Source organism: Amia ocellicauda, chromosome 2 (assembly GCF_036373705.1).
Source record: "Amia ocellicauda isolate fAmiCal2 chromosome 2, fAmiCal2.hap1, whole genome shotgun sequence".
NCBI lineage: Eukaryota > Metazoa > Chordata > Actinopteri > Amiiformes > Amiidae > Amia > Amia ocellicauda.
In genome coordinates this window covers 31,633,126-31,647,958 of record NC_089851.1, presented here as the reverse complement: position 1 = coordinate 31,647,958, position 14,833 = coordinate 31,633,126, and the positions used below count along the sequence as shown (strand labels likewise).

The window sequence follows — 14,833 nt, the reverse complement described above, 5'->3', positions numbered from 1 at the left end:
AAAGTAGTAAACTAATAAAACAATAAGCATCTTGAGGAAATAATAATGAAACAAATCATATCAAAAATATATCTCTTTACAGGGTAAAATAAAATATACATATCAATTATTTTGTTTTCACAGGGTTATAAAGAATAGCAAACACCTTTTTACATAATCTGAATTAACACAAAGTTTAAGACCAATAAATCCTCACCTTCAACTCATTGCTTCCAGAAGCTTGTTGCTTATCACCTGTAATTCCTGCTGTGCCATACATTTCTCTCTCTAATGAATTCAGACATTTTTTTTTTCCAGGCTCCTACCTAATCTTTGCAGAGCAGTATGACAGAGTTGTATTAAACCCTGCTTTCCTTGCAGACAGGCATGAAAATAACATTAATTTAAGCAACCTGAAAAAAAGCTTGTCGAAGCCTGCATTCTTCTTTTCTTTTAAATTAGCTCTTTTTTCAGTTTGTTTGATAGTTCTGCTCCCCTTCTCAGTTAAGGTGAGGGGATCGCTCTTCCTGAAGGCAAGCACGAACAGTGTCAGGTAAACTGTTCAAAGCCCACACATGGCTCTATAATTCGAGTTGAAAAGGAAAAAAGAAACTCACCAAATCCATTCAACAAGCTGCAACAGGCCAGTTGGCAGATGCTGAAGATTAAAGTGTCTCAACTGCTTTACTCCTAAACGAATCCCCTCCAGGAACATGTTTTTGTATAAGCACTGTCAGCAGAGCTCAAATATGCATCAAAATCATTCATTAAAATAATATTCCCAGAAGGCATCACACCCTTGTTCTCTATCTGGGTTACATAATGTCTGAATATGCTGTTCCAGTCCTATTGCCCTGGTACTATATGTCATGCTAGGATCCACTACTACTAGAGATTGCAAAACAAATCAAATAAAAAAAAAACAATAAGGTTAAAAACAGTAAGCCAAAAGCCAAAACCACAAACCAGAAAAACAAAAAAGACAGTGTATGGATTGTCTTTGACAATAAAATATACTTCTGATTGACTCCATTTCCTTCTCAAACAGTTTGAGACATTTGTGTACTTCTAAAATAAAAATATAGATGTTTTTTTCTGACATTACATTATACTTTACTGTATATGAATGTCTGAAGCACCAAAAACCTTGATTTTCAAGGTATTCATAAAATCAGGACTGTAGTCTAAAGTCACAAATTACAATATTTGACATCAAATTCTCTGGTTGATTTAAAAAAAATGATAATGGCTACTTTGTAGGATTCACTTTTAAATCGATTGATAAGTGGTATTATTTTGTATTCTTCATCTTCAGCACGTTATCTCCCTTTCAGACTGGAAATGGTTATCTGTAAATGTTACTGGAAGAGTCCTAGCGAGGGAAGTACATGATAAACCCAACAAAAAACCCAACAAGTAACATTAATGACCCTTCATTGCTATTACCAACTACAAAACAGCAAATAGAGCTGTTAAGAACAAAGCCAGAAATAGTGAAGTAAGGCCTGGCAGGCAGCTTTCAAGAGGGAAGAGCCAGAGCTTGCAGGTAGCAAAGGCCATGGATCCTTAAAGGCTTAGGGGAGACTGGAGTCATAGGACGCTTTGCTCAGTTCGACAAAAGTCCATATTTGTATTTCAACCTTAAAACTGCATTGCTAATTTGGCAGACATTGGGCTGAAACATTACTATTTTTAGTGGGCAAGTGCACATGCTTTTACAGTCTTGTGTCATTATATATATATATATATTACGAAAAGACAGAACAAAGGCCAAGGAGTTGGGACCTTTTTTTTGGCGGGGGGTTGTTTTGTTTTTTTAAATCAAATTCCAGCCTGTGTTCACTGCAATGGTATGTGGGTTCATGCTGTAGCCGGAGGGCAGTGGACCCCAGGGGGTTTCACTTACTGAAAGTGAAAGTACACATACGCTGAGGAAATTTCTCATCGGGGAAAAATATTATTTCTGATCAGTGTCTCATAGTTCGAGACCAATGCACTCCTACCCACATAAACACAGATTATTATGTGGAGTTTTACATTAAATAATAGCTACAGGGTCTGCGGTATATTTTTGCTTCTATATTAAATTATTTGAATTACACCTTGTAAGTGTTATCTATTCATTAATTCATCTATGTTTATTATTTTTATTATTAGTAGTAGAGTAGTAGAAGTAGTTTAAGAACCCCAGAGTACACACAGATGCCTCAGAAAGGTATAAAGGGGAAAAAATTGAGGATATATGTAAAAACTAAAGAAATTACAGGGATATACACAGCCCTTAACAAAAATGCAGTAGCACACAACATAAAGCATGACCTACTTTGTGCTAAAAATGCAAATACACCTGCAATATACATATTAAGAAATCAGAGCAAAATAATAATGGAATCAGCAGTCCACACATTTCTTTGCTAAATTACAACCATTGCTGTGGAAAAGGCTAAAACTGGAAATCCATTGAACTAAAAGTGATATATAGCATGTAGATATAAATGAGAACAGTGTTTGGGTCAATTAAAAGGTAAGATCATGTTTAATCCTGAAAAATACTCAGAAGCAGCACAGCACGGCACTAATGAAATCTGCACCATAAAATCCAAGGAGACGGACCAGCTGTGAAGCTCCTTTTGAAGTGTAATATTTGTGGGATTAATATGTCCTGACTTCCAAAAAACACTTCAAGCAGTTTGCTGGAGTTTTCTGGTGACAAGTTTGTACCCTGAGAGACAGAGGGAAATCAACAGCTCAGACCTGTCCTTACTTTCACCCACTGCATTGGACTCTTAGATGAGAGCTTAGCTTTAACTCAAGTTAACTCTTGGTCTTTGAACGCACTTCCTAAGTAAGTTTTTTCCTTTACAATGTAACAGACAGAAATATGTTCAATTAAATATTGAACAAGCTTGCAGCGGAATAGGTTTATGAATTAAATAGTACTCACACTATGTCTAAACACAAACAGCAAGCCTGGGTTAAAGAATCTAACGTAGCTTTCTTTTCTTAAATAAAACGGGAAGAGAAACATGCATTGAATGCGAATTTTTAAGGTGAGGCAGCTACAAATGTGTCAAAAGAAAAAAAAAAGGCTACAGGAAGCAAAATATTTCTACTCCTAACACATTTATAAATCCACTTGAAAATAACAGTATGTTTCGCAACTTCAACGATGCGCTTATTTAAAAAAGGAACACTATTCAGTTTCGGCATTTACAGGTTTCTAAAGGACTTCTGCTTTGAGTTGTCATTTACATTCTTTAAGGCTAACAAGAAATGAGCAAAAATAAACCTTCTGCTGGTGAAACTAGTGTCCTTTTCCTGTGTCAGATCAGCCTCACGTGGACTGGAGGGAATGTTTATCTGCATCAGTGTGGTTCATATCACCATTCAAGAAGGACATTCTTGATGCCGGTTAAACCTTTTCTACACAAAGCATTTATTTAAGTAATGATGATGTGGTTTCTTTTTTTTGTTTGCATGTTTTGTTTTCCAGAGGTCATTCAAGGGTGAACGACCTTATTAACTTGAGTTTTGATGTCCTCCACTGTGCTTCTATTGCAGAGGTTTGGAGAAAATGCAGGTTAAGCAAGACATGATTACAGACACCTTTTCTCTTTTACAGCCTGCATGTGCTCTTTTCCATGTGCATCCACAAGGGAGATCCATGACCCAGTAGTGAAACTGAACAAAGTGCTCCCCTGTTATTTGGTTGCAGTGATCCGATACGTGCAGAATTTACCGTCTACACCTATAACAATGAGCTTCTGAAAAGTACCATTGTACTGTGAGTGCTGATACCAATAGAAAATGCTTGTAAATGTGAATGGTTTGGAATTAACTTTAGCCTATTTAGTCATTAATGTCACAAGACCTCTTTATCAATGGGATTCATCTATTCTGAGTGGTGCAGAAAGTACACGGGGTAGATTTATGAATTCAGATCCACGTATGCATCCTGTTAGTGGCAAAACTGTAAATTATGCAAAGTCACTGACTGAATGAGTTTCTGTTTGACTGTGCTACTGCTGGAGAGCATCAACAGACTGGCCACCAGTGCAAATGCATTTTTATTTCAAAGTGTGCAAGCAGCATTACAAAAATTGATCTCATTTTTGATCAAAATAACAGAGACAATTAACAGGAAACACTTAAGATATAAAGAGATGGCTGACTATTGTAGGATATACTGCCCATCATCACTGAACACCCTCCACCCAATCGGAATAGCTTTTTAACTCTAGACTGACCTGACCAGGGCTGACCCATGGTGCTGTTTGTCTGTCTGATAAAATGCATTGATGTTATTGCCAGGGTCATTTTCAAATGTCACACCAGGAAACATACAACTCTAGCAGATTCTCCTATTGCCTTTTTGTTACGTTTTATGAATGAAAAGCATGACAAAACATCGTTTTTTTTGGTCATGACAGTTCTGCACCCTTGTTTACATGTGGGGTTATTTTAGAGAGAGAAATTGGCCTTTCCAAATGCAAACGAGCTCATTAATAATAAAATATGGGAGGATGTATTCCAATATCACAGAATGTACGGAAGCTCTATGGAAGTGTGCAATAGATGACACCATTCCCTGGCTAACAAACGGGGGTTTTCATGAGTTGTTACGCTGAGCAAAGATGAAAGCCACTAATCTGAGTAAAGAGCCTGAAGTTGTTCCACGCACACATACATGCTGAGAGAGTCTTTGTCTAATTTTTATAGAGGGGAAAGGAGCATGTTATTTAATTAAAGTATCGTGAGTATTTGGCTCAGCTGTTGAAACAGCACTCATCTAGCAAGTTTGAAATATTTGTTATCATGCTTTACCCAAGTGTGACTTTTGAAGTTGCACACTTCTTTTTCCATCGTGCTTTCACATCACATGCACAATCTGTGTCACTAGTGCTTAACACATAATGAATATGTGGCAATAGTGAGAAAAATATGTGTGACGTTTAATCGTGTGATGTCTTTCAAACTTAGTAAATGTTCAAATGGTTTCATTCACTGCAAATGTCATATTCTTACAAATACATGATAATTATTGCTATTGATCATTTGTATTTTATAATGAAATATCATTATATTGGATTTTGACTATCAGAACACATGCACATCACCAAAGACCAGTGGCCAGACCAGGGATTTAAACTAGACCAGTTCTGGAGGGAATGGCTTCTGTAAAAGGTTCTTAAGAGTAAAAGGCTAATTTAAGACACAAGAGGAGGAGACCCGTCATCCTGCTTCATCTATTTGAACTCAATCAATAATCTAATGAATGTTTAATTAATAATAACAAATACATGTCTAATATGTTTGGATAAAGTTTTAAATGGTCTTATTTTGTAACGTTTGCCGTTATTTTTAAGCATAGTAAATCATTCATAATATATTTTTAGAAGAAATATATAAAAAACATAAATGTGAAATCACTCTCCCAACCATCTCAGTGAAAACAGATCAGCTGCTCACGTGGTCTGATCACTGGCAGAAATTGTGAATGACACCAAAGTTTATGTTGTAATTCTTAATTTACATGTTAATGGCTTTCCTATTGAACGCAATTTTAAGATCCCTTCCTTAGTCCTGGGGACGATGAAGCTGTATTGTCATGCTATTTGAGTGTTAATCTGGAAAAACACTGCCCTACACAAATACCTCTTAGCTCAGTTGCTACATGATGCCATTCATTGTGCACTGATTAATCTTGCTCTGTGAACATAGACAGAACGAAAAACAAACATATTAAGTCGCCACCATCTCCACAAACACAGGATGGCTTGCAACATTAAAAAAAATAATATGGCCGCCTTATTTGCTTGGGTTTGGATAATTTATTGTTTAACAAAAGCTATGAAACAGCCACTGAAGGTGAAATGTCAACGCAAAGAATAATAAAGGAGCAGAGGGATTTAGTTGGAGGCCCGGTTGAAGTGTTTAAGTTGATTATTTCTAATTTGGGAAGAGATTTTGTTTGTCTGCATTCACAGATTCAGGAATACAACTGATAATATGCAGAAATAAACGTCTCTACAAAAGACCTTTTCCCACTGAGTCTAAACAGAATATGGACACAAACTCGAAAGGTTCCCAAACAAGCAATACCTAATTATCTGCTTCTTTCCCAAAAGGTTATAGAGGAATGCGTTCCAAAATGGATTAGGCTTTTTTTTTTCCTTTCTTTCTTTGCAAACTCCCACTTTAATGGATAGCACATGTTGGCTGTGGCTGGTAGCTACGCACACAGGCATGTTTTCGTACCACTCGTTCCACCGTTTTCTTTCTTTTCCAATCATAGTTCCGTACAACGTTGAATGCAACCTCACCTTCCCGTTCACACCTGTTTGCCTTGCTATCAGGCCTCGATTAATCACTTACTTTCCAAGACAAACTGTTTATTGCCCGAGTCCTCTTATCATTGGCGGGGGGGGGACCCTCAGGTGAGGAGATAAACACAGGCTATTGGAGCAAAAGGGAAGAAAAAGGTAAAGGGCCTGGGAAGTAAGGTAAATGGAGCTGCTTACATGTCATTAACAATGGCTGTCTAGGGCAATGCCTTCAGGCTACAGAATACCAAATGCCAGCTGTACCTGTATGTGCCAAACTCCCTCCTTGACTGATGCTGTTTTGTTTGTTTGAAATCCAACCACACACTGCACAGACTCACGGTACAAAACACAGCTATACTCCAAAAAACGTTTTGCTCCTCTGACCCCATTCTGCAAAGGCACTTCGAAAGCAACAGAGCCCAAAGTAAATAAAGTGTGCATGAAGCCCATTTTCTGCCCATGAACAGCTTAAATACTTCCACTTCACCTATTCAGAGCTTTTAATAAGTTGTGCTTCACCGCAGAGGGAAGAGAGGAGGAACAGCACTATTGGTAGCTTGTGGTTCTCTCTCTGAAACAAAACATGAAGCATTCATTCACTGATGCCACCACACACCCATAATAAAAAAATATACTAGCACTTACCTTGCACACAGGATTCAATGTGCTTTTGTAATCCCTCAGGCATAGAAGAGTTTCAAAACAGAAGCCCAAACTGCAGACAGCCACAGAGAAATTTGGGGAAAGCTCTAGAACATCTCTCTGTACGCTCCTTTCGAGATCAGGGACGTTCACAGTTTCAATGTGTACTTTGCTCTTTCCTGCTACTTTGGAGGTAGCTTAATCAAAACCCCACTGTGTTCATACTGCAGCTCAGCCCCCAACACTTCCTTACTGCTCGGTCTGCAGTTCCTGGCTGAAACAGTCCTCCCTCTGTGCTTGTTCCATGATCCCTCCCTCTGCCTAGTCCAGCCTGTTAACACTGAGAGATCAGAGAGACTGCAGAGCTAGAAGGGCACATGCATGGTGGCTGAGTTTGTGAGCCGAATGTTTGACAGTTCTCTCTGTTCTGCAATAACTGCCACATCACCCCAAAATGAAAACAATCGAATTGAAAACAACCCCATGTTTTTACATGAACACTATTCTTACATTGTATTTTGCATGAAAAAGCAAATGAAAAAAGAACAAGGCAATCACTGATAATATAAAAAAAAATGAATAGTTCTAGCAGAGCATAGAATTGTGTATGTATTTATTTGTTTATGTAGAGAAACTGAATTTAAGGCATTGATTTTCCTTTTTCTAAATGATATAATTGTTTGTCTTTTTCTGGCATTCTTCCTTTCTTTACAAAATCAGATTAAACAAATGCCCACTTATACGTTTCTGTTGACTACAGGTCTTAGGAAACACTGCATAACAGAGTGATTACATCTTACATTGGGGGGCCTCCAGTTTCAGATCTAAACACTCTCCTGTTTACCATGCTTGTTTTCCACATTTTCTCTCTTTGAACAGATGATACTTGCCCGGGGCTGCAAAAATCCCTAAAGGAGAATGTGGATGTTTGGCCAGGAATTAGAGTTTCTTTGAATGAATACCACAAACATTTAATGTCTAGAGCTCCAAATTACATCCCACGCTGAATTATTTTAAAGGCTTTCAGTTGATTGGGGAATGTTTATTTGGGGAACTGCACAAATGCATACTCAACCACTCCTAATTAAAAAAAAAAGAAAATGAAATGCAATGAGCGTGGTGGCATCTAAGTGGCCAGTTGCTTCTCATTGTCCTTCCATTATACACCGTGCATTGATGCCATTGATAGTTCATGTCATCACTTGCAAATGTTTTGCTGCAAAATGCCAGTAGTCAGTATTCTTCACAGAACAATGTCTGAGTGAATGAAGTAGTCTTTGGTTGTCCTTTGAACTGAACAGTCTTCCAACTGACATTGAATGGTCAAATATCCAGTGTCTTGGAGACAGGTGACTTCTAACGTTGGCTGATGTCACTCTGATGATGTCACAGGGTCCCCCTTTCAGGGCCGGCAGTATGATCCTGGCGCTAGATCTAGTGCCCCCCCAGTTTCAATATAGAGAATATTGTGTCCCCCTTTTTTTTGTTTTCTGTCTTCATCCGGTTATTAATTGTCCATGTAGAAATGTCTTATGGCAATTTGCATTCTTCTGACAAAACTCATGTTACAAGCATGACAGCACCCCCCCACTTCGCCAGCACCCTCGACCGACTTGTGCCCCCCTAGTTCTTGTAATTGACCTCCAACTTACCAAGTGTATATTGGTGACATTTTAATTTTTTTATAAGTACAAAGTCAGACTGTATTAGCCTAAAATGTGGTACATACATTTTGGAAGAATTAATCTGGAATGAAAAGTTTGTTGACAATTATCCACAAACAATCATAATGATAGATGACCACTATGTAGCCTGGTCTGTACCGCCTGCAACCACCCTGCAATTTGTATTGCCAAACAAACCATGAGGAATTCACATCACTTACTTGGTTTCTAGGTTGCCTATATCTCTTTACAGAACAAGCATCGCAATAGAAATTGAGAAATACTCTCTTTAGTCATTAGTAATGAGTGAACAAAGCACTCTGAAATCGGCAGGTCTATAAACAGAGTGAAGGTGGGTGTGTAATGGATGACTTCTTGTCAAAAGTGAATAAATCACCTAAAGGGACTGACTTGGGATTTTGTCAGAGCCCAACCCTCTTCAGCGTGTATGAAACTGGAAGGGAAGTGTAGGGGCAAGATTCTAAGAATATATATTTTTCTTTCCTTCGTAACAGGCTTTAACCGTCCATTTTGAAAGGTGGTAATGGATACTTAGACATGCTAACAATGTAGAAACCCATGTGGGAGTAATACAGTGATCGTTTGTGCTCTTGCTTGTTTGTGTTGTCCTTTTCAGCCGAGTAAAAAAAGATGAGAAAAAGCTCAGGGACAATCAATAGCATAATGGTACATCTATAATATATTCCCAGCAGGGTAAAATATGGAGATAGAATTTTAAGCGGCATACCTGACCCCAAAGCTCTGAATTGGGTCCCCAATGGCTCAACGGGAAGCTCTTCAGCTTGGATCACAGAATTCAGAGATTCAGGTCCGAAACCAGTCTGTGCCATTCGCTGACCACAACAATGAGCTCATGATTGACAGATTGACTGGAGTTGGGTGGATAGTAATTTAGCCTGGGTCCTTTGGTTTGCTGTACAACAGTGACCCTTGTGGCTGGCAACTGTGTAATCAGAGTGAGCTGCATTAAGTATTCTCTCTGGACATCATTTGTAGTGTAGAAAAAGACACAGAAGGCCGCTGAGTATCTTATTTTCATCATTAGGGCTGTAGTAGTGAGCCACGATGATTAAGAAATTGCAGTGGCTATTTCAGGGTTATACAAAGAAAAATGAATTTGTGATTTCAGATTTCAGGCAAGAAAGGACTGGATCAGAAAGAAAGCAGTCCAGTTTTTGGAAAATGATAATGATATCATCCACTTGGAATGGATCACTTAGGAATATGCAATGCTTTCTTTGATTCCAGACAAATACCAAAGGTCAGATCAACTATCTAGGAGATAAGTATTATTTTGAACTTGTAAAAACATAATCTACTTCTCCAATAATGATAATAATAATAATAACATTTTTATAGCACCTTTGATCCAGAAAGATCCCGAAGTATTTTTCAATTAGGAGGAGACTCACTGTAACCACAAATTATTTCAATAGGGTGAAGCACAACAGCTATTTTGCACCAGTAGCTGACCACACCACAGATAAGGTGGAAACATGAGTTATTTAGCCAATTTAACAGTTAATGCCAGATTTAGAAAGGCTGATTTGGATTTTAGCCAGTAAACCAAGATTAGCAGCTGTAAAAAGACTGCTCTACCGGCAAAAAAAACAGCACCTCCTACAGCACAGCATCTTTTTTTTCCATTGTACCTGTGTGTGTGTGTAATTTGTGTTTCAGAAGGAAGAGTTCCCTCTGCTGGTCCAGCAACAGCACTTCCAATAGCTTTGATGCAATTTAGGGGTCTCCCATTCCAGCAACCAACCCCAGCCCTCCTTGGCTTTTATGGTCTGACAAGATCAGGCTTGAAGAGTCTATGGCTTGTAGCTTTCCAAAGGTGTACTGAAGACTGTATGTGTGAACTGCCTACAGTTACTAATTAGATCCAGAAAGCTTGCATAACCTCTTTTCCAGGTATATTGCCTAATATAGATAATGATATAAAACATTTGTGCAGCTGCTATTTGCAGTGATAGCTATAACGTAATATAAAAAAAAAATAGTAAGGTGTTTTGAGGAAGCCAAGATTTTACATTTAGCAACAGATATTTTTACATTTAGAGGCACTTTTGTGTTAGGTTTGTACTCCTCTGAGAGTTGTGTTTTGTCAGCCACCCTTAGCTACAATTGCATTACTGTGCAGCTATAACTAAATCAATTTTGAGAACAAAGTACCATATTAAAGGTTCCCTACCCTTAAGGAAGTGTAACTAATAGATGATTTTGCAAGAAAATGCATGTGTAAACAATACAGATTTTTGGAAGGAGTCAAGAGTTGTTTGACACCTATCGATATATCAGAATAGCAAATATTTCCACTATTCTCAAGTTTATTATGATCCCAGCAAACATTATTTTGTAAATCTTCTTGAACTTTTCAAAGATTCACATTCTTCTAAAAAAGAGAATTTTCTGTTCATATTTCCCCAGCTGAAGTCCAGTGTCTTGTGATTGTGAACTGCTGTTTAACATTTCATACCACAAATATTCTGTTTGTTTGAGGTCTGGGGATTGTGATGGGCAATCAAGAATGTTATTTTTGTGCACCCTTAACTACTTGGTCTTACACTTGGATGTGTGCTCTGGATTGTTATCATGCTAGAAATTCCATTTGCAACCGAGCTTGAACTTGACAGAGGGTGCCAGATGTATTGGCGAACACATCCTCGATCCAGCCCTCAATCCAAGCAAGGGCGAGGATGCAAAAACATCTCCAAAACAAAACAGATGACGTTCTTCTCATACCACTGGTTTGTGAATCAAAAGAAGAGGCATGGATTTTGCCAAAAAGCATTTGAATTAGTATCAAGTTTATTGGACACGTGTTTTGTGCCCAGATCAAACAAACAGCAAGAAAAAACAAGTCTAGAAGGTGGCAAGGAATAATGAAAAAATAATTTGTCATTTTAATAGCCACACGTAAAAATCAAGCCAAGAAGCGTTTTAAACTCATGACAATGTATTCTCTTTATATACTATACATACTTTTTTCTCAAAGCACTGCTCCCTCTATCAGTTAAAGGGAATGCAGCTAAATCCTATGAAACTGCCCCTTCTAGTGGTGAAAATCTGTCATTTATGTACAACCATTTCATATATATTTTCAGCAATAAGAACAAGTTGAACAATTTTCTATTTTTATAAACAATACTTCATAGTAAAGTATAATTAATAGAAAAATAAGTAAATGTTCCCAGTCATTCAGTACAAACTAGAAACCCATGACAATTGGATTTTCAGTTCAATAAGTGAAACATATGAACTTTTAATTTTCTTTTGTGTAATCTCTATCATACTTTCACAGGACAGATATACTATCAATCTTAATATTATTATTATTATTATTATTATTATTATTATTATTATTATTATATGCATCTGTAAACTTTGATGACATACTGTGATTTAAAATACACAAGAAATCAATTAATTGTAATCCAAACCTTGCCTGAACAAAAAGACAGATCCTAGTGAAATTCGGCCACATTTTACATTACTATTTGGTTTAAGGGTCAGATTACAGTTAGGTTTAAAGTACCTAGGCCTCTAAGACTTACAGAGTGCTTGAATATGCCCCCTGATGAGGTTGACCTTGCAACTCCTCCTCCATGTAATCAAAGCCAAAGTGAATTCACAAAACAGTAATTTCCTTTTGGTGTGAACAAATGTGAACATTGTGTAGTAGAACTGTACCTATTTTTTAACAAATATGTTATTGACACACACAATGGGGAGAAGAGTGACTGTAGGTAGCTTGGTGCAGTGTGGTCGAGACAGCGGTAGGTGAGGGTCAGTGTCTTGAACTGAATGCGTGCCGCTATCGGGAGCCAGTGGAGGGAGTGGAGCAGTGGAGTAGCGTGTGCGAATCGGGGGAAAGAGAGACGCCAGACGAGCCGCAGAGTTCTGGATGAGCTGGAGCGGCGGGTAGTAGATGCAGGCAGGCCGGCCAGGAGGGAGTTGCAGTAGTCCAGGTGTGTGTCAGCTTGGTGATGTGCTGAGTGTAGGAGAGCACAGGATTGAGGGTGACTCCTAAGTTCTTAGCGGAAGAAGAGGGAGAGAGTGTCATAGATTGAAATGGAGAGGTCAGCAGAAGGTGAGGAAGAAGGGTGAAAAAATAGGAGCTCTGATTTGGAGAGGTTGAGGTTGAGGTGGTGCAAGTGCATCCAGGTGGAGATAGCAGACAAACAGGAAGAGATGTGAGAGGGGATGAGACGGTCAGAAGAGGGAAAAGACGAAGATCTGGGCATCATCAGCATAGAAGTGGTAAGATAAACCATGGGATGCGATGAGGGAGACCAGGGAGCGAGTGTAGAGAGAGAACAGGAGCAGACCCAGGACGGAGCCTTGGGGAATGCCTGTGAGGAGAGGTGGGGGGGTGCATGAGGAGCCTCGCCATGTCACTTGGTAGGTCCGGACGCTGAGGTAGGAGGAGAACCAGGTGAGAGCAGTCCCAGAGATCCCAAGGTCAGCGAGGCAGGAGAGGAGGATGTAGTGATCGACAGTGTCAAATGCTGCGGAGAGATCAAGGAGGATGAGGACTGAGGAGAGGGAGGCTGCCCGAGCACAGCTGAGGGAGTCACTGACAGCCAGGAGAGCCGTCTCAGTGGAGTGAGCTGTGCGGAAGCTGGATTGCAGAGGATCAAGGAGTGATTGTTGGGACAGAAAGTCAGAAAGCTGACAGTGGACCGCCCGCTCAAGAGTCTTTGAGAGGAAGGGAAGTAGGGAGACAGGGCGGTAGTTCTGAGGAGAGGTGGCATCAAGGGTTGGTTTCTTGAGGAGTGGGATGACAGCAGCTTGTTTAAATGCAGAGAGGAAACAGCCAGAGAGGAGTGAGGAGTTGAGGAGGGAGAAGATGAAGGGGAGAAGATCAGGAGTGGTCGCTTGGAGGAGGCGAGAAGGGAGTGAGAGATGAGGGAGGAGGAGGTGGAGGGGGGTTGAAGAGGAAGGAGAAGGTGGAGTAGAGTTTGTGGGGGTTGTTGACAGTGGATTCAAAGAGTGATTGGAAGTAAAACTTCTTGGCTGAGGTGAGTGAGGAGGAGAATGTGGACAGTAGAGAGCGATAGAGTTTGAGGGCAGCTGTGAGTTTGGACCTCTTCCACTTCTGTTCAGCGGCACGCAGACTGGATTGGGTTGAGCAGAGAATGGAAGATATCCAAGGCTGAGGAGGGGAGGGACAGGTAGGATGAGATGTGAGAGGACAGAGAGTCAAGGGAGGAGGTGAGGGAGGAGAACAAAGAGGAGGTAGCGCAGTCGTGGACAGATGGGAAAACAGTCAATGGAAGGTAAGAGAGTGAGAGCAGTGGAGGTAAGGGTGGAGGGGGAGACAGCGGAGATTAAGGTGGAAGGTGACAGAGGGAGTGGGGAGGGAGGGGAGAGAAAGGGAGAAGGAAATTAAGTGGTGGTCTGAGATGTCCATGGATGTCACAGAGAGTGTTGAGTGGAGCAGCCTATAGGGAAGATGAGGTCAAGCTGGCGGCCGGGCGGCCCTGTGAGTGGGGGGAGATGGGGAGAGAGAGAAGTTAAAGGAGTGAAGGAGAGGAAGAAGTCCAGCAGAGTGTGAGGGGTTGGAGAGGTGGATGTTGAAGTCTCCCAGGAGGATGGTAGGTGAGGACAGCGAGGGGAGGGAGGAGAGAAGAAAGTTGAGTTTATCCAGGAAGTAGTCGACAGTAGAGAACCAGAAGGAAGAGGTGAGAGGGAGAGGTGATTTCCACTGCATGGAATTCAAAGCTGTGGGTCGTGATAGAGGAGAATGGGGGGGGGACAGAGGAGAGAAGGGCAGAGTAGGAGTCCTGTTCCTCCTCCCGACCCGGTAAGACGAGGGGAGTGGGACAGGACGAACAGAGAGGATAAGCCAGCAGGGGTGGTTGAGTTCTCGGGAGATCCATGTCTCAGTGAGAGCGAGGAAATCCAGAAGAGTAGTGGGAGGCAAAAGCGGAGATGAATTTGGACTTGTGTCATTATTGTGTCTGTGTGTTATTGAATTATGTTGTGTTCTCCTCGTCTTATTCAACCACTCCATGCTACTTAAACTACCTGTGTAATTTAAAAATTCCATTCCAGTCTGTAACACAAATGTACTTTTTGAATATCTTCTTGTATGAACTCATCAACCAAAACACTAATAATTTATGTAGACTAATATTATCTATTTTGTTTTTAACACCATTTTCTAAGTGATGTTCAATAGACTTTTCTACTTTT

The 14,833-nt window shown here is 40.0% G+C and overlaps 1 protein-coding gene across 2 annotated transcripts in view; it reads right to left on the bottom strand.

The window, feature by feature from the left end:
- Nucleotides 1-7,279, bottom strand: part of tns3 (tensin 3) — an 84,311-nt gene extending 77,032 nt beyond the window's left edge. The window contains exon 1 of one of the 2 annotated variants that reach the window (XM_066722956.1): nt 6,951-7,279. The gene's annotated coding sequence lies outside the window, so the exon portion shown is untranslated. Of the gene's footprint in view, nt 1-196; nt 405-6,950 lie in introns of those variants that run through there. The other variant, XM_066722965.1, reaches the window with a different exon arrangement.
- Between the last annotated feature and the right edge of the window lie 7,554 nt (nt 7,280-14,833).